Source organism: Cornus florida, unplaced genomic scaffold (genome assembly GCF_030987335.1).
Source record: "Cornus florida cultivar Cherokee Brave unplaced genomic scaffold, ASM3098733v1 CherokeeBrave_3.0.0_Hap2_Chr07, whole genome shotgun sequence".
NCBI classification, from domain to species: domain Eukaryota; kingdom Viridiplantae; phylum Streptophyta; class Magnoliopsida; order Cornales; family Cornaceae; genus Cornus; species Cornus florida.
The window spans coordinates 36887669-36911350 of NW_026775577.1; positions in this window are offsets into that span (position 1 = coordinate 36887669).

A 23682-nucleotide genomic window follows, 5' to 3' on the forward strand; every position below is an offset into this window, starting at 1 on the left:
CATAAACTAACTCTAACGTTTGAATTTTGGAAAACTATAACTTCTCCTTTTCTAAGGGATTAAACAGATGCTTTAAGCAAACAATAGTAGCAACAACAACATAAGCCAAAGCTACAATTTCAAAGAACACAAAACTACTTTCCGCTTGCATGGACTAATTTACTTAAGGGGCTTAAAGTGTCAAATAATTTAAATCTCTACCTATGAACTTGAAAGGTCTTTTCTGTGAGTAAAAGAATCAAGGTTTCATGCCCTAATTCTTTATAGATCCAAATCAGAATTGTTCTTTAATTCAAATTTAAACATACCTTTTAAAAAAAAAAAATTACGGGTTTTGAGTTGTAATATGATGTACATGAACCAAAAGAATGACAATATCATGAATAATTTTGAATTATGGTCAACAAACTTCACATAAAAATAAAATTCAAACATTGTATCCTCAAAAACAAAAATATAAATAACACAAAACATACCTTAAGCCAAAATAGGGTTATGCGCTCCAACTAAATACTGACTTTTGAAGTAGAGTTAGATGGTATATGTTGAAAGAAGAGATGGGTAGAAGAAGAAGCCAAAAAGGTAGAATGAGAGAGGCAAGATCCAATCCGCCGATTATATATAAGGTTCTTCAGACACCAACAACCGAGTAAACATAAAAGAAGACGGCGCGTTGGTTTGATTGAAATTGTTTGGAAACAATAAAAAAAAAAGTAACTTTTTTAATTTTTTTTAAAGAAGAAGGGGATTAAAATAAAAAAAAAAACCGCCGATTAAACAAGAAGAAGACGTATCGGTCTGTTATAAGAGCGCTCAAAGCTACGTTGAATTTCCACGCGTCGGATTTTTATTGGTTAGATGATTTGTTTCTTGAGATTTGATTGGCTAAGCAAATGCGGACTCAACTAAAGGGTTAAATCTGTTTGGTATTTTTTTTTTTTTTTTTTAAAAAGGACGAAAAGGGAAACTGTTTTGGTATTTTAGAATTTTAAAAATAAAAAACGTTGAATTTTCACGCGTCGGATTTTTATTGGTTAGATGATTTGTTTCTTGAGATTTGATCGGCTAAGCAAACGGGGACTCAACTAAAGGGTAAAATCTGTTTGGTATTTTTTTTTTTAAAAGGACGGAAAGGGAAACTGTTTTGGTATTTTAGAATTTTAAAAATAGAACGAAAAGGTATCTTTTTTTAAAAGGCAAAACGTCGCGTTTACAATATAATAGAACGAAAAGGTATCTTTTTTTAAAAGGCAAAACGTACGTTGAATTTTCACGCGTCGGATTTTTATTGGTTAGATGATTTGTTTCTTGAGATTTGATTGGCTAAGCAAACGGGGACTCAACTAAAGGGTTAAATCTGTTTGGTATTTTTTATTTATTTATTTTTTTTTTAAAAGGACGGAAAGGGAATCTGTTTTGGTATTTTAGAATTTTAAAAATAGAACGAAAAGGTATCTTTTTTTAAAAGGCAAAACGTCGCGTTTACAATATAATAGAACTGAAAAGGTATTTTTTTTAAAAGGCAAAACGTCGCGTTTACAATATAATACAAAAAGTGTATATAAAAAATAAAAATAGAATATACTTTTATAGGGTAAATAGATACAGAACACACACAAACACATATATATTCTGTTCTTGAACCCTACCAACCCAGTCGCCTCTCCTCCTCCGGTGCCACTGCCGATCACCTTTTCGTGCTCGATTGGTTGGGGTTTGGTAGTTGCCCAGGATTAGCAAGCCCAAGATTAGCGAACCAGGTATTTGGGATGCAAGGTTAGGAGGTGTTTGGGTGTGGCAGTGTTTGGGCCTAATTTTTCCAAAAATAAAATAAAATTAAAAAAAAAAATGATGAAGAAGGAGGAGGAGGAGGAGGAGAAGAAAGTAGTGGTAGTAGTAGTAGTAAAGTACAGTCACACCCTCATGTTTGGTATAAGGATACTAAAGAAAAATACTCTCTCAAAGTTCAAAAATGGACAAAGATATCCCTTTACATAAAAATTTGACCAAAGTATCTTTTAACCGTTTAGGAGATTTTTTTTAACTTTACAATTTAATAAATTGGACCAATCTACCCTCATGAATAATATAATTTATGCATAAAAAAAGTAAAAAAAAAAAAAAAAAACTTCATATTGTTCACTTTTTTTATTTTTTTTTTATTTTTTATTTTATAAATATTTCAACTTCTTAAAGATGTAGACGTCTAAAATGATTTTTTGATTCAATACATATATTTCAAATAAATTTTATTTTGTTATTTATTCTTTTCTTTTTCTTTTTTATTTTTAAATTAAGATACTTAATTCTTTCATCTAAAAAAATTAAGTCAATCTCTTTTCCTTCAAAATTAAAAATATGGTACCAATATAACTTTATGCATCTTAAATTATATATCAAATATTATGCATGTCCCAATATAAAATAAAATACGTACTAATATAACTTTATGCATACCTTTGTTTTTTTTTTTTTTTCCCCTTTGTTTTATTACCTTTTTCACTTTGTTTTTTTATTATTATTTTTCCCTTTTATGTTGGGAAATGTATAATATTTGATATATAATTTAAGATGCATAAAGTTATATTGGTACCATATTTTTTATTTTTAAGAAAAAAAGATTAGTTTAATTTTTTTAGATTAAAGAATTAAGTATCTTAATTTAAAAATAAAAAAGAAAAAGAAAAGAAATAATAACAAAATATAATTTACTTGAAATATATATATTGGATCAAAAAATCATTTTAGACGTTTACATTTTTTAGAAATTAGGACATTTATAAAGTAAATAACAACAAAAAAAAAAAAAAATTTTTGTTACCTTTTTTTTATGCATAATTGTTCACGAAGGTAGATTGGTCCAAGTTATTAAATTGTAAAGTTAAAAATGTCTCCTAAACAGTCAAAGGGTAATTTGGTCAATTTTCATGTAAAGGGGTGTCTTTGTCCATTTTGAACCTTCAGGGGTGTCTTTGTCTAAAAAAGAAGTAAGTTTCATATAAGTATTCTTTTGCCAAACTTCAGGGAGTGTGACTGTACTTTACCAAAAAAAAAAAAAAAAAGGGGCAATATTATCTTTTAATTTTTATAAGGGTACTTTAGTCTTCTAATGTCAACATATTGGTCATGTGATGGCACATGCTACGGAACATGGGCGCAAGGAGTCATCTGGAACATGGTCGAAAGGAGTCATCAGCAACAAAAATATATAATTCAGGGAGTTTCTTGCAACTTTTATAATTTAAAGAGATTTGTTGCAAGTTCACTAATATTTCATTATTTATTTTTCTTTTTTATTATTTTTTTATTTTAAAATTATATATTATACGTGTATTTATTATTGTACCACATCAACAATTACTAGGATGACCTCCTCGTAGATAAATTCTAAAAAATTAGATTCATAGTCCTCATTCACTACATTTTCTACATCTATTAGGGTTAGATGGTTGGCGGAAAAATGTAAAGTTCTTGATATATCATGAATATACACACAATCTTTCTCACACGTCAGAAACACATTGTAATAACTATTTTTCAATATAATTAAATAAGAATTTGGAAAAAAACTGATGACTAAATCTACTTTATTAATTTCCTCCACCATCATCTTCTTTGTAACAACAACAATTTATTCATTCTTTAAGAAACCAAATGTGATTACAAAATTTTACACTCCACTACTAGCTTTCTCATCTAAATATTTATTTCCATTAGTCATGTAGTTAGCATGTTATTTGCATATGAGTTTGTTTATCTGCACATATAAATTTTTAAGCTAAATGCTGAAAATAGAATATGCATGCTTATAATTCCTAAATATAGTATGATATTTGTTTTTATAATCATTCATGGAGTTAGCATGTTTTGCTTTTTCTAGCAATTAGGCAGTCCAATTGATGTTAGTATTTCGTTGTTTAACGAACACAGTTAATCATATTTTTGGAACCGTTATTAAATAATATTTATTTAGGTTGAGTGATTAATAGATTTATGAGATTTATTCAATACTGTTATCCCATAATTCGTGTAAATTTCCACGGTTTTGCTAGTCATTTTATCTTGCACATCTCGATTTCTTATATTATTTTATTATGTAATTTAATTCAAAGGGAATCAATTTAGATTTATTAATGAATAAGATTTTGATACGAAATATAGATTGAATAATCCAGATTTAATAATTCGATAATAATCCAGATTTAATAATTTAGTACTTTAACAAATTGGATATGAATTAACCGATTCCATTAAAATTATATATATATATATATATATATATATATATATATATATATTAATTATTAAATTTAAAATACACTAGATATATATATATATATATTTGTATATTAATTATTTACCATTAAAATAATATATTTATTATATTGTTTTAGTAGTGTTTTTTTTTTTAAAATGTACTTGCTAAAGAATGTTTTATTTTGTACAGTGCTAAAGGGGCTATGTGAATAGTAGCCAAAAGTGGAAACACCAATTTTAGTGTTTTTACATGTTTATGCACTGTAGCAGACTAGCAACAGGTTGATCAAATTCTGAAACGATATTTTTGAACTACCCATTATATTTTTCAAATTTGCAATACCTTTTTTTTAACCAAATATATTTTTATATTTTTTATTTAAAAAATATTTCAACAAAAGGACGGTACCAAACATCCTTCCGATTACTATTCAAAACACTCTATAACAAAAATAGTATTTTTTCGCGTTAAAATAAAAACGCAAAACATTTCCTGTAACCAAACATGCCCTAAGTGTCTGTGACAATGTTTCTGGTTTAGATATATAGTAATTTATTTTGAAATAGAAACATATCTAGTACTGAATTTGTTACACAATGTTTCAGAGAAAAATAAATGAAATATATATTTTGATGATTGTAAGAAAAATATATTATTTTAAATTTTTTAAAAGAAATTTTCTACAACTGTCTTACTTATAGATTTGAGTTTTATTTTTTTAATTTTTTTTTTTAAAGGATGCAACACTGCAAAACTAATTTCTCAAGCAAATGCAGTGCACAACGTAAAATATGTTGCCCAATATATTTTTGTCATTTATTTCTTCAACGAATTGGCAACAAAACTTAGAAATAAAAGTGGTTGCAAACATGCCACTACTAACTTAAGTATTTCAACAAAAGTTATGGGATGAAAAATAAGAGTGCATAAAGCGCACTACTAGACCAGGAAGCCTATATTTCGCAAAAAAAAAAAAAAAAAAAAAATCTCTAACAATAATTTTAAAAAGACTCGAACCCTCCTCACGTATCATTGTGCAGTTGTAATTAATAAAAATATGTAAATTCAAATCTTATTATTTTGAGAAAATGGATATATATATATATATATATATTTTTTTTTTTGATAAATAATTTTCATAGTATTGTCTGTAAAATTTGAAACATCCACCTCTTAAGAGGATATATTATTGGGCACTGGACTTGATGAAAATAATAATAATATAGATATTTAAAGGTTGAGTAATTATTTAATTGACAAAACTTTTAACCTGGTCTTTCAATTTTTAACCTATTTATCTAAGGATTCGAGTATTCATTCCAAATTTAACAGATAAAAGTGAAATTGTAGATTTGATAACTCCTCTATACTGTACTACATTTAAATGTTTGAATTTCCACTTGTTTATATAACTCCTCTATATTGTACTACATTCAACCAATAACCAAAAGGAACGTTGGTTTCCATTCTCCAAACTGTTAAAAAACAAAAATTGGCCTTTTGTATTTTTTCTTTCTTTTTCATTTGATCTTTATGGAAGGGCCGTAACTTTGATTTGCACCAAAGTTTCAGACAAAAAGAAAATAAGATTTTTATCTGAATATCATCTAGTAACCAATTTTTTTGAAATTCTGTTTCTGATAATTGAACACCATTATAGGTGCATTTAACATGCATTTCTCCAGCCCATTCTTTTAAATCCTCAGACCACTCGAGAAAGTGCAATAATAATCAAATAGAAGGGAATAAAAAGAAAATGAATGATAATTTAAAAATACAATATATATGAAATGAAATTGAAGTAAACAAAAACAAAATAAATGATAACTTTAAAGGAAATTGATATTGGGGCTCTATTATATAATTGCACTTTTAGTATTGTTTGCGATATCACAAATGACACAATTTCTTAGTCAATTCATCGATAACACAACATCTTTATTTGTTTCCTCCAACATCTCAATTTGTAATAACACCAATTTATTCATTCTTAAAAAATCAAATACTATTGCAAAATTTAGGCTACACCCCCTTTTCTTTTTCTTTTTTTCTTTTTTTTTTTTTTTTTTCATCTAAGGCATAAGCATGCTTACTCATTTGTTTCCATTATTCATGTAGTTCATATGAATTGTTAATTGTCATATGAATTGTTATGCGGAGTAGAAATTTCTAAGCAAAATGATGAAAATAGAGTATGTATGATTATAATTCTCACACCTAGTATGATATTTGATTTCAAGGTAAAGTGCAAAAAAATTCTAAAATATTGTCCATTTGCAAATAACCCCCGAACTACAAATTGCCCATTAGACTATCGATTTGTTGCAATTAAAGACACACCACACCCATCACAAAAGACTAATTTACCTTCATTTTATTATTAGTATCAATTTATCATTAAAAAATTAAATTTATAACTACCATTTTCTAAAAAGATTAAATTATTATTAAAACTTTAGTATTTATAATAAAACTCATTATACTAAGTTTAAACCTTTTTGTCGTTAAAACATACATTTTTTTCATACAATATATTCGATCATGAAAAATTAATAAATTACGTAAATAAAAAATACCTTCTTTTTTTATGCAATATATTCATGAAAAATTAAGAAATTACTTAAATTGTTTTAAAATTTTCTACTTAAGATTTTTATTTTAAACAATTAATTAAAAAAATTAAAGGTAAATTTATACAAATTTAATGGAGAATATGTCATCAAATTAGAATGAATTTTTCTCATAATTTATTTCAACAAGAAAAATAGATTAAGCGCAATTCAATAAGAAATGAAACTATGGTCATTTATTGAAAAATAGTCAATGTATTAGGTATTTTTCAACTCAATAAGATAGTTCATGAGGTATAATGTGCAAAATATACTTCAAAAAAGTTATTTACAAATTCAAACATTAATCAGGGGTGTTTTTGCACATTATCCTTTTTTTTTTTATAATCATTTATGGAGTTGGCATGTTTTGCTCGTATGAATTGTTTATAATAATATTTGTCCATGTGAATTTTTAAATATAGAAAGTTGAGAACAATCAAAATGAATGAACTTATTATGACATATACAAGACAAATACATACACAAAAAAAAAAAAAAAAAAAAAATAGGGAATATTACACAAAAGTGGAGTTAGGAGTCTTAAATAATAAATTAGTCTATTTTTAAAGTTTATATTTCACTGTGAAAGAATTAGACAAAGTAATTACATATGCATTGAGAATCATTGATCAAGTCCAAAATACCCTTCAAGCTCGTATTTCAAAATACCAATTTATCTTTCTTAAATCAAATAATTTATTCACTCAAAAATTTTAGGGGCATGTTGTAATCAAAATATTTGAGAAAATGTATGATCTTTCCTCCCTAAAGAAAAGGTTGAAAGTTCGAGTCTCATTAGAGCATGATGTGATTTTGCTTTAACTTATGCAAGGAAAAAAATAAAATAAATAAAATCATTTGATCATTCATAAATTAAAAAAAATAAAAATAAAAAATAAAAACTAGCTTCAAACAACAAAATGAACGAATTGGTACTCAGTATAATAGTACTTTACTTTCAGATCAATAATGACCTTCCTGATCCATTACTTCACTGAGTATCAATTGCTAACCATTCTTACAATTAAACACTTCCATTATCAGAAATGTTTCGAGCGTAAAACTAAACCTAGAATGCACCTTAAAGCTGAAAGCAGCAACAATTTCATTTGTCAAATCTCTAACAATACATGAATGGCCTTCACCACGGATCCTTTGATCCTTATGATAACAGTTTAATATTCAATTAAATTGTTAATTAATTGAATATTCACTAGCATGGAGGGCATATTTGAAACAATTAAAAATCAGTTATGTTTGAGTGGAATTTTCTAAATGTTTTGAGCGAAAAAATTATTTGATTTACGAAGGATAATTTGGTATTTTGATATAAGAGTTTGGAGGGCATTTTGGCTTTAAACAATAGATGCTAATGCATATGTAATTATTTTACTTAATTCAACCAAAATGAAAAATAAACTTTTAAAATAGGTCAATTTGTAATTTAGAACACCTATTTCGACCTAAATATAGTTTCCAAAAAAAAAAAAAAAAAACTATGACAGTAATAACATAATAGACATGATGAACCAACTTCAAAGTCCATTTACACATTATAATATAATCTCTCATTCCAATAATTAGTTTTAGTCGTGTGCTACGAACAAAAAATGACCATACTTTTGGAACCGTACTAAATAATGTCTATTTTGGACTAATGATAGGTAGATTTATGATATTTCTTCTTTATTGACTGCCTTAATAAATTAATAACTTATTTTAAATCAGACATTATATCATGAGATATTTTATTTTTACAAATAGAGGGGAAGTAACATAAAACAAGTTGAAATCTACATGCTGTTAAATATGATATTTAAGAATCAACCCTTCCATAAATAATCAACCCTATCTTATTTTTCATAACAGTTCTCCCTCGCAATTTTTTGAAAATCTTCTCATGAATCACAAAGACATAATTATTTGTCAATACAACTAAAAATGTGCAGACAGAAAAATGATGGCTGTACACATAAATTTTGTAAGTTTACAATAGAAACAAAATATGGAGCAAAATAGAATTTTATTAATTTATGAATGTGGAGTACAGTCCTTTATAATATCTTTTACAAAAAAAGAATGGTCCTCTAATTCGATCTCCTTGTTTTTGGTTGGTTGGATCCAAGGGTTGCACGAGCTTGTTCTTGAATCACTGTGGAATTTGATGAAGAACGGCACGTTGTTGGATGTGCTTGATGTTCTTCGCTTTTGGGTTTCGATTCTGAATTTGTGTCTGAATTTTGAGTCTCTGGATTTCTGAGTCTTTGAACTTCTGAATTCTGAATTTGTGTCTGAATTTGTAGACTTCTGAATTCTGAATCCTCTCCCTTTCTTCCTCCGGGCCTCTATTTATAGGCTTCTTGGATTAATAGGATGATGACACGTGTCATTTCCTGATAAAGATAAAACTATAACTGGGCCGGGCCGGGCCGGTTATATTGTGATAATTATCCTTAAAGATAATTATTCAAAATATATTTTATTAGGAATAATTATCGTTTCATTTAATTAATTGGGATGGGCTAATTAAATAATTTAAGTGGACCAAGACTGGTAAATTAAATATTTTATTTAAACATTAGGCCTATATTTAATGGGTTCATTCGTTAAAACCAAAGCCCACTAAATTTTAGTGTCTACAAATTGCCCCCACTTCAAGTCCCAATTTTGACAAGACTTGTCTCTTTTTCCAAGTGGGACTTGAAGTTTCCTTTTTTTTTTTTTTTTTTTTTTTTTTTTTTTCATCTTAATTGTACTTTCCTATTTAAATTGAATTGTCCAAATCCCAATACAACTTGGAGGTATCTTGTTGCCTATATATACCCTCAATATTGTAGGGTTTGATATCAATTCCAAAAAAAATCTCTGAAGACTTGTCAGATCACAAATAATTGGTACGTTTGTTTCTTCTTCTTCTTCTTCTTCTTCTTTTTTTTTTTTTTTTCCACGCATGTAGGAGGATTTTTTTTTTTTTTCTCCACGCATGTAGGAGAAATTTTTATTTATTTATTTTTTTTTTTTCATGCATGTAGGAAATTTTTTCTCTCCATGCATGTAGGGAAATTTTATTTTATTTTTTTTTTCTCTCTCTCTCCACGCATTTAGGAGAACAATTTTTTTTTTTTTTTTCTAACCCCCCCCTTTTTTTTTCTTTGTAGGGCTTGATTGGGTATAACAACTTGATTTGTGTCAACCGTAGCAGAAATTGAGTCCTCCTTCTAGACAACACCGATTTAAGCTTTGTTATCCATCATGGTGGTGTTCAAGTGTTTCGCAAAGCAAAAGCTGACTATCTTAGAGAGCGAAAATAGTCAACGAGTCCAAGGAACGACATTAAGTGTATATGACTCACTTTTTGGTCGCAATGCTATTCAAGTGCCTGATTCTAACAATAAACATTGTTCATCTCATTGGACATGCACGGCCACATGCGAACTCACCGACTTTGGTCCTGATCAGATTAATGAAGAATCTATTGTCTCTAAAGCCTTGATACTAAATTCTTCACTTCATGAGAGAGTTGTTGAAGAAAACTAGTTTTCACTATTGGGTCTTAATGTTCAGGCGAAGGAAATATCATGGAGTATTCCCTATAAACTTCCTGCTGAATTGCTATACACTGAACTATATTGGGAGTGGTTAGAAGATGTCTTGGCGCGTTTCCATGACTTTCTATCAAAACAGCAATTATATGGTGCTTTATTCGCCTCCCTATTTCCTATGATCATCATGAAGATGTATTCAAAACATTCCTTAAATGTTGGTGCCCAGCCACTAATACACTTCATTGTTCTATTGGCGAGCTATCAATTTCTCTTCGAGATCTATATATGCTAGGTGGTCTCCCTCACCAAGGAACATTTTATGATGAAGTTATTCCTTATGCAGATGAACTATCAAGAGCTGGCAACAACAAAAATTCTATCCCTTTGAGTTGTCAACACCTATTTTTGGCCTTCCACAGACTTTCCAAGAAGTATAAAGGAGATCAGAGTGTGAAGATATCTGACTGGATTAATTTCTGGTTTAAAGGTGCACCAAGACATACCAAACCTTCAAAGAAATCAACAAAAAATAAAGTTCACCGCCCTATGAGGACTCAAAATCCGTCTGGTGTGATCCCTCCTGTCTGGTCGATGTCCACCAAAGAGAAAGAAGTATTTATCAACCTTGGTGTAGATGAAACATCGAGAGACACCACTTATCTAGCTGCTTTTTTAGCCTGTTGGCTCTGCAAATTTGCCTTACCTGCACACCCTGGCAACATAATTCGTCCTAGGACTTTCAAAGTCGCAAGCATGTTAGCAGATGGCTGCAACATTTGTCTTTCCATCCCGGTTCTGGCCAGTATTTACAGAGGCTTGAACGAGATTGTTTCCTCACCAGATCCTGGAAGCTGCTCTGTGATATTTCCTATTCACTATGTATTCGGATGGTTGAGTGAATATTTCAGAACTAATTTCACCATTCCTAATACCAACTATTGGCCTAGAATGACATTATATGCAGGCGAAGGAAGAGTAAGATACTTTAACCATTTTGAAGCCCAAAATTTATTCAGATCATGTAAAGGAATAAACTTCACTCGAATGGCTAAAAGATCTTCAAAAGAGCGACTTATTGTAGATAATGGCGAGATGAAAAAGGCTGACTTTGACACCTTAATCAATCTTCGATCATGTTATTTGACATTGCGCCAAAATGACCGTCTTATCATTGAGCCGTATAGTCCACACAGATTTAGCCGACAATTTGGGTACCATCAAGATATTCCTGGAAAATTAAAAAATGACTTTCGTACTTGCACCTTAGAGGAATTTTTAAAGCATTGGAACTCATCCGTTCATTATTCTTCTGGTTGTGATGCATTGCTTCCTTCAACCTTCAGCCACCAAAAATCCTCAGTTACCAGAGCATATGCCAAATGGTGGTCCAGCGTATATATTGATCCATTTGCACAGAAAGAAACTACCTCAAAGCAATCTAAACGCACGATTTCCCCACCAAAGAAACCAACTAAAATCAGGAAGGTTTTAATTAAGGGGCTGAAGTCAAATCTCCCATCTAAGCCAGTGCCAAAGTTAACCATCAAATCTCATAATGATTGTGACGTTGTTGGAGGATCTAGTAACCATCACCAAACAGCAGAAGATGTCCCACCACTAATCAATAACCGTCGCCGTCGTCAGTTGTCAATGGAGTTAGATGAGGATGTGAAAGCTTATGATGAGGATCGTAACTGGAAGCATGTCACCGACAAAGTGAGACTTGATTCAGTACAGGACTGTGTTGCCACTTCTCTTGATCAATTTTTTACTGGGGTACCTAGCAGTTCACAACCTATACAGGTAACTGTTATTTTATATATATATATATAGATATATATATATTTATATATATCTATTTTTTTTTTTTTTTTTTTTGTACTGCAAATTACCATTATTTATTATTATTTTTTTAATAGATAAAAGACAGCAAGAGATTTCTTGGGGAAGATGTCGTCATTGTTGCTAACCCAACATGTAGTGAAGAATCTATTTATGGACCGTCTGCCTTAGAGTTGGCCACTGCGATAGGAAAAGGTACAGAGATTTCACTACAAAGAAGCAGAGTTAGTCAATACTTGGATGTTTTGGGGGTTGCTGAAGTGACTAGTCAAGCTATGGAGGTGGTTGAAAATATTGGTAAAGATCATGTAGTTATCCCTTCTTTGATTTTAAGAGAACAGGGTCCACCCTTGCATCCTGTTGCCCCTTCTGAAATGTCAATTTTCAATGCGGAAGAGATCGTTCTTGATGTTCATCGTCGTGCTGCTTTATTCTTTATTGATTTCATAAAGAATATTACACGCGATACTCCTACCGATAAAATACCGTCTCGAGCACCTAAACTTCAAACACTTTATGAAGGACTCGCAAAACTCCCTGGAGACCATTCAGCTTTGAAGAGGCGAATTGACTCATATACCAATAATGCGGCCAATTATATTGCTACATCTTCTTTATATGCCTGTATGATGACTTCAGACTCTCAATCCCAACGATTGGCCAGTATTGATGCACAGCTCACCAACGCTAGGTCTATAGAAGATGATGGTGCTAAGCGTATAGAATCAGTTCAATCTAGTTTGAGTGAAGCTGAATTTAAAGAAGCTAGATTAGTGAAAGAATTGCAGGAAGCCAGGGAAGAGACTCAAGGGCTTAAAGTCCTCATATCGACAACGGATGCACAGTTATTGTAATACCCCTAATTTTAAAAGGATAGTCTCGGCATTTTTAATATTTATTGTATTGCATTTTTCTTTATTTTATTGTCTTAATCGCATTTTTATTTATTTTATTTCATTTGTTTAAATTAGTTGTATGTGCATTATTTGGTTTAATTAATTGCTTAATGGTTTATTTGTTTAATCAGTCATGTTACTTAATATGTTTTTGGTAACTGTTTATATAATTTTATTTATTTATTTAATTGTGTTTATTTAATTGTTTAATCAATTTCATTTAATGGAAATTTAAATTTAAGGGAATTTAGTTTTCTGGTTCTTTACGTGAATTTAGGGTTGCAATTTTACATAAGGTGGCCGACGTAGGTATTTATCTTAGGTCGGTTTATGGGCCGAGATGGGCTCTGGCTTTAAGGTTACATGGATTAGGGTTTAATCACTAAGCCTATAAGTATGTGTGTCACGGTGGTTTAGGGTTTGAAAAGAATTAAACGTAACTTCTGTAAACACAACAGAGACCGTGGGATACAGAGGGAGAATAGAGAGAGATAGGAGAGGAAGGATAGGTGGAAGCAAGGTAGAAGGAATGTGGGTTCGTGGAACAGCAGTGGGGAAATTGAACGGGTAATACAGAACTGGGAATTTAGAGTTTCAAGTCTGAAACTCAAAGGCAAGTTCCTATCTTCCTCCTTCCCTTTGATTTATGTTCTGTGCACCTGGACATCTCTAGGTGATTAATTGGCCTTAAACTGAACCATGCATGTTTTATATATGTTTTACTTGATCGTTTTATCTGTGAAATTTATTTACAAAACAATTATAGCACGTATGTTTTCTTGACTCTGTTTTGGTGTAACGTCTCACTGATTTAATTTTTATTTTGAATCTTACTGAAATCAACCGAGGTCTGATTGGATACTAGATGTAATTTAAGACTTCAAATTTAAAATTGGAGGAAGAACAAAGGGGTTGGGATAAAACTGATGTCGCAATTTAGTTTCAGTATTGTTCTTCAACTATGCTAGTTTAAATGGCTTGATTAAACTCTGTAATTGTTTGCAAAACTATTGTAAACAATCTTGGGGAATGCTTCTAGACTAAATTACGAGTCCTAAGATTAGTTTTAGAGACCAACAGAGTGGTTAGATTTGATCAGAGAAGGAGCGGACGGACTGAAACGAAGCAACGGGGACAAGGCTCTCAAAGGAGGTGAGAGCCGGCTCCATGGAAGTGGGAGTCGGCTCCCACAACAAAGTAGAGCCGGCTCTAGGCTGGAAAAGAGCCTGCTCCAAATTCTGGAGCAGGCTCCCTTGTTATTTTTGGTTTATTTTAATTTTTTTTTTAATTTTTCTACGTACTATGTTCACTGTTTGGGCAATCTGGGTTATTAATCAGTTTTAAAATTTTAGTTGGGTGTTAAATAATAATTTTAACTTGTAACTAAGGTCTTGAATTGCATAAATTTACCCCTTAGTTTAAATGGAATTAACAGTACGCTATTTGACAACTTTGCGTACAGTTAACGGCTGGAAGGAGATTTGTTGATAAATTTTAATCTGATGGTTTAGGGTGCTATAAAATGATTTTAAATTTATTTTTGATGCACGATGAAGTCTTTTAAAGTAATATATTGGACTTGTGGCATAGTGGGGGCTCTGTGCTAAAGGTTACAACATAGTATAAGTATATGACTTAGTATTCTGTTACCGGATGGAGGGAACTAGATCGCTTAGTTTAATTTAGCGAATTATTGGACTATAATATTATTATAGAACTAATTTTAAATACATGATAGGGTCATTGTTTTTATTAAATTTGAACTATGCATGTGTTGGATGTTAATTGTTAGAATAGTTTATTCTCCGATGCAATTACATGGATTATTACTGGATTTTATTTGTTAGATTGTTAAGATTCCTTCTGCAAGTATTGGATGGTGGTTTTTGGACTGTAAATTATTGAACTATTATATATGTTGTAATTTACATGGATATGGAGGATTGTATGTACCGGTATGGGACGGTGACATACTAGGGACGGTTTAGCTCAAAATGCATAAACCTAACCTAATGGATTAATGGAATGGATTGAAAGATATCGAATCCTAATTGTGGCTAAGTCAGATCAGCTGTAACCAAGTTGGATGACTTCCTGGATTAACGGATGGTAGTTAAGTCATATCCACTGAATAAGTTGAGTGACTAACTAGTTGGTTTATTGTAGGTCAGTTTAATAAATAGTTGAACTGCTTACCCTGGATTTGGACAGACTTTATATATATGTTTATGGTACCACGAGTTGAGCTTGAGTCTCAGACTCGTTGGTTAGGGTGCGTATATGCAGGGGATGCGTAGCTGGTTATAATAGGTTGAGGTGTACCCTGTTAGGTCTAGGTATTCATGCCCACCTTTGGGTGCGTATTCGCATGTTGCCTTCTATTCAGGTTGAGACCCCTATTATAGACTAGTGAATGTCCCTTAGTGTGGATATATTTATACGTATGGACTAGATAGATATTGTGAGGTGTCTACGGTGTATCTGCGTATCGGGTTACTGTATAGATTGCAGTTAGATTAGAACTTGCTCGTGGGTCTGACCCACTCCTTTATTATTCTTTTCAGGACAGGACGGTTCCAGCCTTAGAGCTTGATCGTGCTTGTCGAGGACAGTCTCACTTTCATCTGATTACGTAGGACTTCTCTCGATGTTTCTAGTATTATCTATATTCAGTTTCATTCTCAGTTGAACTTTTAGTTAGGGGTCCATCAGTGGATTCCCAAGTTGTAACTTTGAAGTTTTGGAGGATTGGAGTTTCAATTTTCAGTTGTACATGGAGGATTTTATAATTAATGTTTCTTTCAGTTTTATTCTATCTTTATTGTTCTTTTTGTCATCTGTGTTCGTTTTAAAATACTTTAATTGTTTGATATTCCCTCGGGTTTGGGCCTGGGCCTGATCAACCCGTGTCTCAGATCCGAGGGGTATCACAGTTATCTCAGAAGAAGGAAGCCATCACCAAACTTTGGAAAGATCGAAAATCAATAGAAGAAGCTAACGTCATCTCGAATCGCGATCTTGAAGTAGTGAAGCAATTGGAAGAGATATTATGGCAAGAACGTGACGAAATTATCGCTATGGAATTTTAGTATTGATCATCATTTTTTTTTTTTCAAAAACAAAGTTGTAACTTTGAATTTTAGCAATAAAACAAATGATTTATTATCTCCATTTTATTTACAAAGATGTTATCATTATTCATTTGTTTCACCGTTCACAGTTTATACTCTTGCGGGTCAGGAGTTTATAAAGAATTTTTTTTTTTTTTTTTTTGTTTTTTTGGGCGCACTGAACTTAGAATAAAAGTCTAAACTATCTACGTACCCTCAAAAGAGGGATCAAGTCATACGTAGTTCAAATAGCGATAAGGGATTTTTTGTTTTTTTTTTTTTTTTGTTTTTTTTTTTTTTTGGCAATCACAGTTTTAACTCATGTAGGCCAGGAGCATAGTGCAGTTTAAGCTCGTACGATCAGGAGCATTGCCTTCATGGGTAGTAGCGCTTCAGGAATTTGCCATTAATGGGCCCCACTCTTACTCCGTCTTCATCAATAATGAGATATGCGCCGTTAGTATAAACTTCGCGTACAACATACGGTCCATCCCATTTGGATACAAACTTATTTCCCTTGCGATTTATGACAATCGGTCTACGAACAGCTAATACTAAGTCTCGAACTTGAAATGACCGAGGTCAAACTCTCTTATTGAACGCTTTAGAAAGTTGAGCTTGATAACACTCTAGCTGTTGTTGAGCTTCTAATCTCTTTCCATCCAATGCTTCCAGTTCTTGAAGACGTAAAATGGCATTTTCTTCACTTGTAAGACCTTCTTGTATGGCTATCCTTAATGAAGAGATTTGTTGTTCTAATGGAAGAACTGCTTCTACGCCATAGACCAGAGAATATGGAGTTGCTTGAGTAGGTGTCCGATGCGTAGTGCGGTATGCCCATAATGCTTCTTCCATTCGCTCATGCCAATCTCGCTTTGTTTGGTTGACTACTTTCTTCAATAGCTCACATAGAGTCTTATTGAATGCTTCTGCAAGACCATTTGCAGGGGCATTGTATATGGAGGATTTACGTTGTTTGAATCCAAATTTCTCACAAAGGTCAGTTACCCAACTGTTTTTAAAATTCGTCCCGTTATCAGTGATGATGTATCGAGGGACACCATATCGATAAATAATGTTGGACTTGATGAAGTCAACCACTGTTTCCTTTTTCACATGTTTATAGGGTGCAGCTTCCGCCCATTTTTAAAAATAATAAGTTGCAGCCAAGATATACAAGTGGCCTTTTGAAGACTTTTCTAAAGGACCAACTACATCTAATCCCCATGCATCGAACGGCCATAACGTCACAATAGGGTGTAATGGTTCTGGGGGTTGGTGTATGAAATTGGCATAGAATTGACAGGCTTGACACCTTTTTGCATACTCCAAGCAATCTTTGACCATAGTGGGCCAATAATAACCCATTCTTTTGACGCGAAAGTGCAGCTTTGGACCAGATTGATGAGCTCCACAAATCCCAGAATGTGCCTCCTTTATTGCATGCGTTGCTTCATCATTTCCAAGGCAGCGAAGGAAAAGGCCCTTATAAGAACGCCTATACAATGTATCGTTGTAATAGATGAAACGAGGTGCTCGCCTTCGTATTTCAGTCTTATGGCGTAGGTCTTCGGGAAGCTTTCCATTTTCCAGATAATCAATGATAGGGATTCTCCAGTCTTCTTCCTCTTGTGTCCAACAAGACACCACATTACTTTCTTCAAATTTATCCTCCAAGACTTGTGGCAAGACCCATCTTTGACATACAGGAACATCAACCAGGTCTTCATCAGTTAACGCCAATGTTGTAGCCAAATTTGCCAAAGCATCAGCTATCCGATTTTCTTTTCTTGGAATGTGCTCTAGTATGACGCTATCAAACCGTTCCAACAAATGAGAGGCGTAACGATGGTACGGTACTAGATCATCTTTCTTAACCTCATATTTTTTAAGAAGTTGGTTGATCACCAACTTAGAGTCTCCATATATTTCGAGGTCCGTGATGTTCATCTCATTCACCATTTGAAGGCCGATAATCAAGGCTTGATACTCAGCTACATTATTTGAGCAGTTTTCAGCAAGTGCAAAAGAGTATGGAATGACATGTCTCTTTGGAGAAACAAAAACTACACCTGCTCCAGCCCCATCTGATCGTGCTGCCCCATCGAAAAACATCATCCATGGAGGGAGGATGTCCACAAGGAAGACTTCTTCATCAGGAAAATCTTCAGAAATTTCCCAATCGGCTGGAATAGGATGGTCAGCTAAGAAATCAGCTAAGACTTGTCCTTTTACTGCTTTTCGTGGCACATAAATAATTTCAAATTCGTTGAACAAAATTGACCACCTCGCCAATCGTCCGGAAAGGACCGGCTTAGACATGACATATTTAAGAGGATCTGCCCTTGCAACAAGATGTATCGTATGAGCCAAGAAATAATGCCTCAATTTCTTAGAAGCGAAGACAAGTGCGAGGCATATTTTTTCAATTGGAGGATAATTTCGCTCCGTCTGGGTGAGTCTGCGACTTAAATAATACAATGCCTTCTCTTTATGTTCTTCATTATTCTGAGCAAGTAAGGCACCCAGCGATTTTTCTTGCGCAGCAATGTAAAGTATGAGTGGCTTTCCAGGTACCGGTGCTCCCAATACCGGAGAATTGAGAAGGTACTTTTTGATGCTATCAAAAGCATTTTGGCATGATTGGTCCCAATTAAATGGAACATCTTTTTTTAGGAGTCGGCTAAAAGGCTGACAACGACCCGCTAAATTTGAGATGAACCAACGAATGAACGCAAGTTGACCTTGTAAACTTCTAAGTTCACGTAAATTCTTTGGTAGCGGCATCTTTTGAATGGCCTCAATTTTATTAGGATCAATCTCAATACCACAATGACGTACGACGTATCCCAGGAATTTCCCTGAAGTCACACCAAATGCACATTTAAGAGGATTCATCTTAAGTTGATATTTTCGAAGGCGATTAAAGACAGTACGTAAATCCTGTAAATGATTTCTTCGTTCTTTTGTCTTAACCACCAAGTCATCAACATAACATTCAACAATCTTGTGGAGTATGTCGTCGAAGATCCTTTGCATAGCGCGCTGGTATGTTGCTCCCGCATTTTTTAGTCCAAAGGGCATAACTTTGTAACAATATATGCCTTTAGGAATGCGAAAGGCAGTTAACTCCTCGTCCCTCGGAGTCATTCTTATCTGATTATACCCAGAGTAACAATCCATAAAAGAGAGAGCTTTATGTCCAGTGGTTGCATCTACAGTGAGCTCAGGGATGGGAAGAGGAAAATCATCTTTTGGGCATGCCTCATTCAAATCACGAAAGTCCATACAGATTCGAATCTGTCCATTTTTCTTCTTCACTAGAACAATGCTCGAAATCCATGTTGGATATTTGACCTCACGGACAAACCCTACTTCAATCAATTTGTTGAGTTCTTCCTCTATCCTTGGAACTAGCTCTGGACGGAAGAAACGTTGAGACTGCTTAATCGGACGTGTCCCACGTTTGACAGCGAGATTGTGCACTGCAATTTTAGGATCAAGATCGGGCATTTCTTTGTATGTCCAAGCAAAGACATCCTTGTACTCAGACAATAATTGAAAGTAATCATTTTCTTCTGAAGGGTTTAGGAATGCACTAACAAAAACTGGTTTGGGTTGATCGTCAGTTCCTAAGTTGATTTCTTTGAGTTGATCAATAGTAGCCCACCCCCCGTCTTCTAGTGTTGGTGGAGCTTTCTCGATATCATCTGGTTGTCATAGTCAGGTTCCTCTTCAACAGTGATGTGGTATGAAGTAACACAAGACGATTCGCCAGTGCCTTCTATTCTATCCACTTTTGCTGATTGATTAGTAAAATGGTTCGCCTTCGAGCTTTCAATGTAACATCATTGGTGACATCTATCTCTGTCTTACGTTTCATTCGCGAAGGCACTAGGCTCTGAACCTCACTATTATTCACCATGTCGATGTTAGCTTCTTCTGACTTCACAATCTTGCTGTTTTTTAGTGGTGCATCATGGATAGTATCAATTTGAGAAAATACTGACTTTCGAGATTGAGGTTGTGCAGATTTTCTTCCTTGGTTATGAAAGCTCATTATGTTAAAAACAGAGTTACGAGGCAAATTGCTGATATGAGAACTTGAAACATTTGATTCTCGGCTTGACAACCTGTTGAATACAGATGTTCGATCGCATGGAGCTCTTATACGGTCAAAGACTGATTTTTGATGCCCAGTCTGCTGATCTTGTTCATCCTCAACTTCTTCAAACCCAATGTATGATGTGCTTGACTTCTTATCCCTCTTTGTGATTTGAATTCGAAGTGGCTCAAAAGCTACGAAACCGAGACCAGACTTAGGTGAAATGATTTTATGCCCTTGATCTTTCAACTTCTTCTGTGTCTCATTGAGGCCGTGCACCTTCTCACCGGTGACCTCAGCATTAAGTTTTCCAAGGCTTGCAGGATTTGTTAAATCATACCCCGACTTAGCCAAGAGTTGGTATGCTTTAGGATCGAATCCTTCGTCGGTCCTTTGTTTTGGAAGTAATAAATGATCAACCATAGATTAAGAAGGCCGCACGAACCCTTTTAACGGAGACTTGGAAGGCGAAGACTTCTGAATCTTAGGGAGAGGAAGAGTTAACTCTCCTTTAAGCTTTTGCATATCTTCTTTTTCCTTGGTTTTTGACATCTTTAATTTAAATTCCTTAGTTTCAATTATCTCGATAACAGGTGCCTGCCCTTCTTGTCGCTGAGATTTGGGAACATACTTTAAAATAGGTTTCGTACGATGTGCTTTTATCGAGACCCCTCGCGTTTTAGCTACCTTTACAATGTCTGTCACTGAAACGTCTAGTAGATCACTAAATGCTTCTTTTGCTTTTGTAGATTGAATCTCTTGTGTAGACGGAAGGCTTGGGATGGGTTCTTCCGAAGGTGTATCATGATCGATATAGAACTTGGCATCGGCAAAATGAGATTCTGTCTCTATAAATGGCTTATGATCCGCCACAACCGTTTGTACGCCATTTTTGTAGAATTTGAAGCACTGATGAAGAGTCGATGGAATGACGCCATTACTATGTGTCCAAGGCCTTCCCAACAACAAATTGTAGGACGTCTTTGCATCAATCACATGGAATAAGGTTTCTGCTTGGAGCTCGCCAATAGTTAGCTTTGCCCGAATCATGCCGATAGCTCTTTGTCCTCCTTGGTTAAAACCTTGAATAATAAGACGGCTACGCGATAACTCGTCAATTGTGATGCCAAGATTTTTCATCGTAAATTTTGGCATTAGATTTACCGCCGAGCCACCATCAACAAGAATACGAGTAACTCTTCGTTCTTTTATGTAACCGGAGACGAAGAGAGGACAATTGTGCGGCTTCGAACCCAACTGAAGATCCTCGTCCGTGAAAACAATTGGTGCACAACATGACTCAAACATACCTCTGACCACTTCATCATCATCAGATTTTTCAATGATGGCTGTATTATGGTTCTCTACAGTCTGGACTTCATCTTGATCCTCGTTCTTCTCATCATTAAGGCTTGTTTTCTTAGTTGAAACCATGTAAGTTGTTTCAACTTCGTCATTTAAGTATCCTTTTGGAAAGAACTCTTGCAAAGTAATAGGCTTCTGACTCTTTTTGCTTATAGAGGTGTGTTTAGTTGACCGTGTCTTCTTGACCCATTTTCTGTTATGACCAGACTGTTTATGGTGATATTGGGGTTTCTTCTTCCTTTGCCCTCTGTCAGAATAATTAGTCTGAAAAATATCAGCTTGTTGTTTCCGTGGTTTCTTTCTTGTCACCAGAGTCCATCATTCTTCATCATCCTGAGGAAAAACCCTTCCAAATGTTGAAATGTCACGTACACTCCCTTGGCCAATGTAGATTGGGATTGGTTCCAATGAACCAAACTGGATAGTTGTGCAAGATACCTCCGAAGTTAAAGGTTGAGAACGAGCACTCCCTACGACAGAGGTTGTCAAAGTAGCAGTAGTATGATTTGAAGTTACAACTTCGTCTGTATCCAACAAGATTTTTCCTTGTTTTGCCAGATTCATCACCACCTCCTTGAAGATAAAACACTTCTCAATTGGATGACTGATAATGCGATGATATTTGCAGTATTTTGGATTGTTGATACGTCCCATCTCTGGAGGACGTTTGCATTCAGGGAGTCCGATAACTTTACTTTCAAGTAAACATTCCAAGATGCCAGGAACATCGGAATCGGGGAAGGGGTATTCTTTCTTTAACAGATATCTTGATTGGGGTGGTTGAGATAGCCATTGAATCTTTAGCCGCATTTTTTGATGACTTGTCGCCCTTCTTCCAGTCCTTCTTATCTTTGCGTGGTTCTATAGTCACGGGACTTTTGCCGTCATGGGATTTCATACTGATCTCCATGTCATGGGCACGCGTAGCCAATTCCTCAAATGTGCGAGGTTTTATGCCTTGCAGAATGTAGAGCAGGCCCCAATGCATTCCCTGCATACACATCTCCACAACAGATACTTCTGACAAACGGTCCTTGCAGTCAAGACTGAGGGCTCTCCACCGATTAATGTAGTCGATTACAGGCTCATCCTTCCATTGTTTCGTGTTAGTCAACTCTATCATACTCACAGTACGACGAGTGCTATAGAACCTGTTCAAGAATTCTCGTTCCATCTGGTCCCAACTATCAATTGATTCTGACTTTAGGTCAGTGTACCACTCGAACGCGTTTCCTTTAAGGGACCGGACAAACTGTTTGACTAGTAAGTCCCCCCCTATTCCGGCATTGTTACAAGTCTCGACAAAATGGGCAATGTGTTGCTTGGGGTTACCTTTTCCGTCAAATTGCTGAATCTTCGGAGGTTGGTATCCTACATGCATTCTCATACTGTCGATTCTCCTTGTATAGGGCTTTGAGTACATGAGAGTGCTCTGTGAGACACCACCATATTGAGCTCGGATTGTATTCGTTATCATGTCTTGCAATTGTTCGACAGATAATGAAGAGACTGAAGAAGAGGTATGATTGGTTTGACCAGTCGCCTGTTCTATCCCCGGCGTCTGGTTTTGACTGGTCGCTTGTTCTGTCACCGGCGTCTGTTTGGGATTCTCGCTGTGAGTACCTTGTGCTGTAGAATTAGGATTCTCCGTTAGTATTGCTGTAGAAAATGTAGGTTTCCCAGACGGTGGTGGTGTGAAAGTTGCACGATTCCCGGATGGCATTGGTGTTTCACCGAAGGTTTGAACTTCCAATTTATTCATTAGTGTAGCGATTTGCAAGTCCTTTTCTTCAATAGTCTTTGTGAGGTTCTCAATAGAATGAGCCATAGTTGCTAGTTGTTCCTCCACCGTAGCAGCTCCAGTCATCATAGTAGCAACCACATCTGAGTATGATAGGCCTTGAGAATCTACGTTCCTTGAAGTGATTGACTGCTCCGAAGTCTGACGT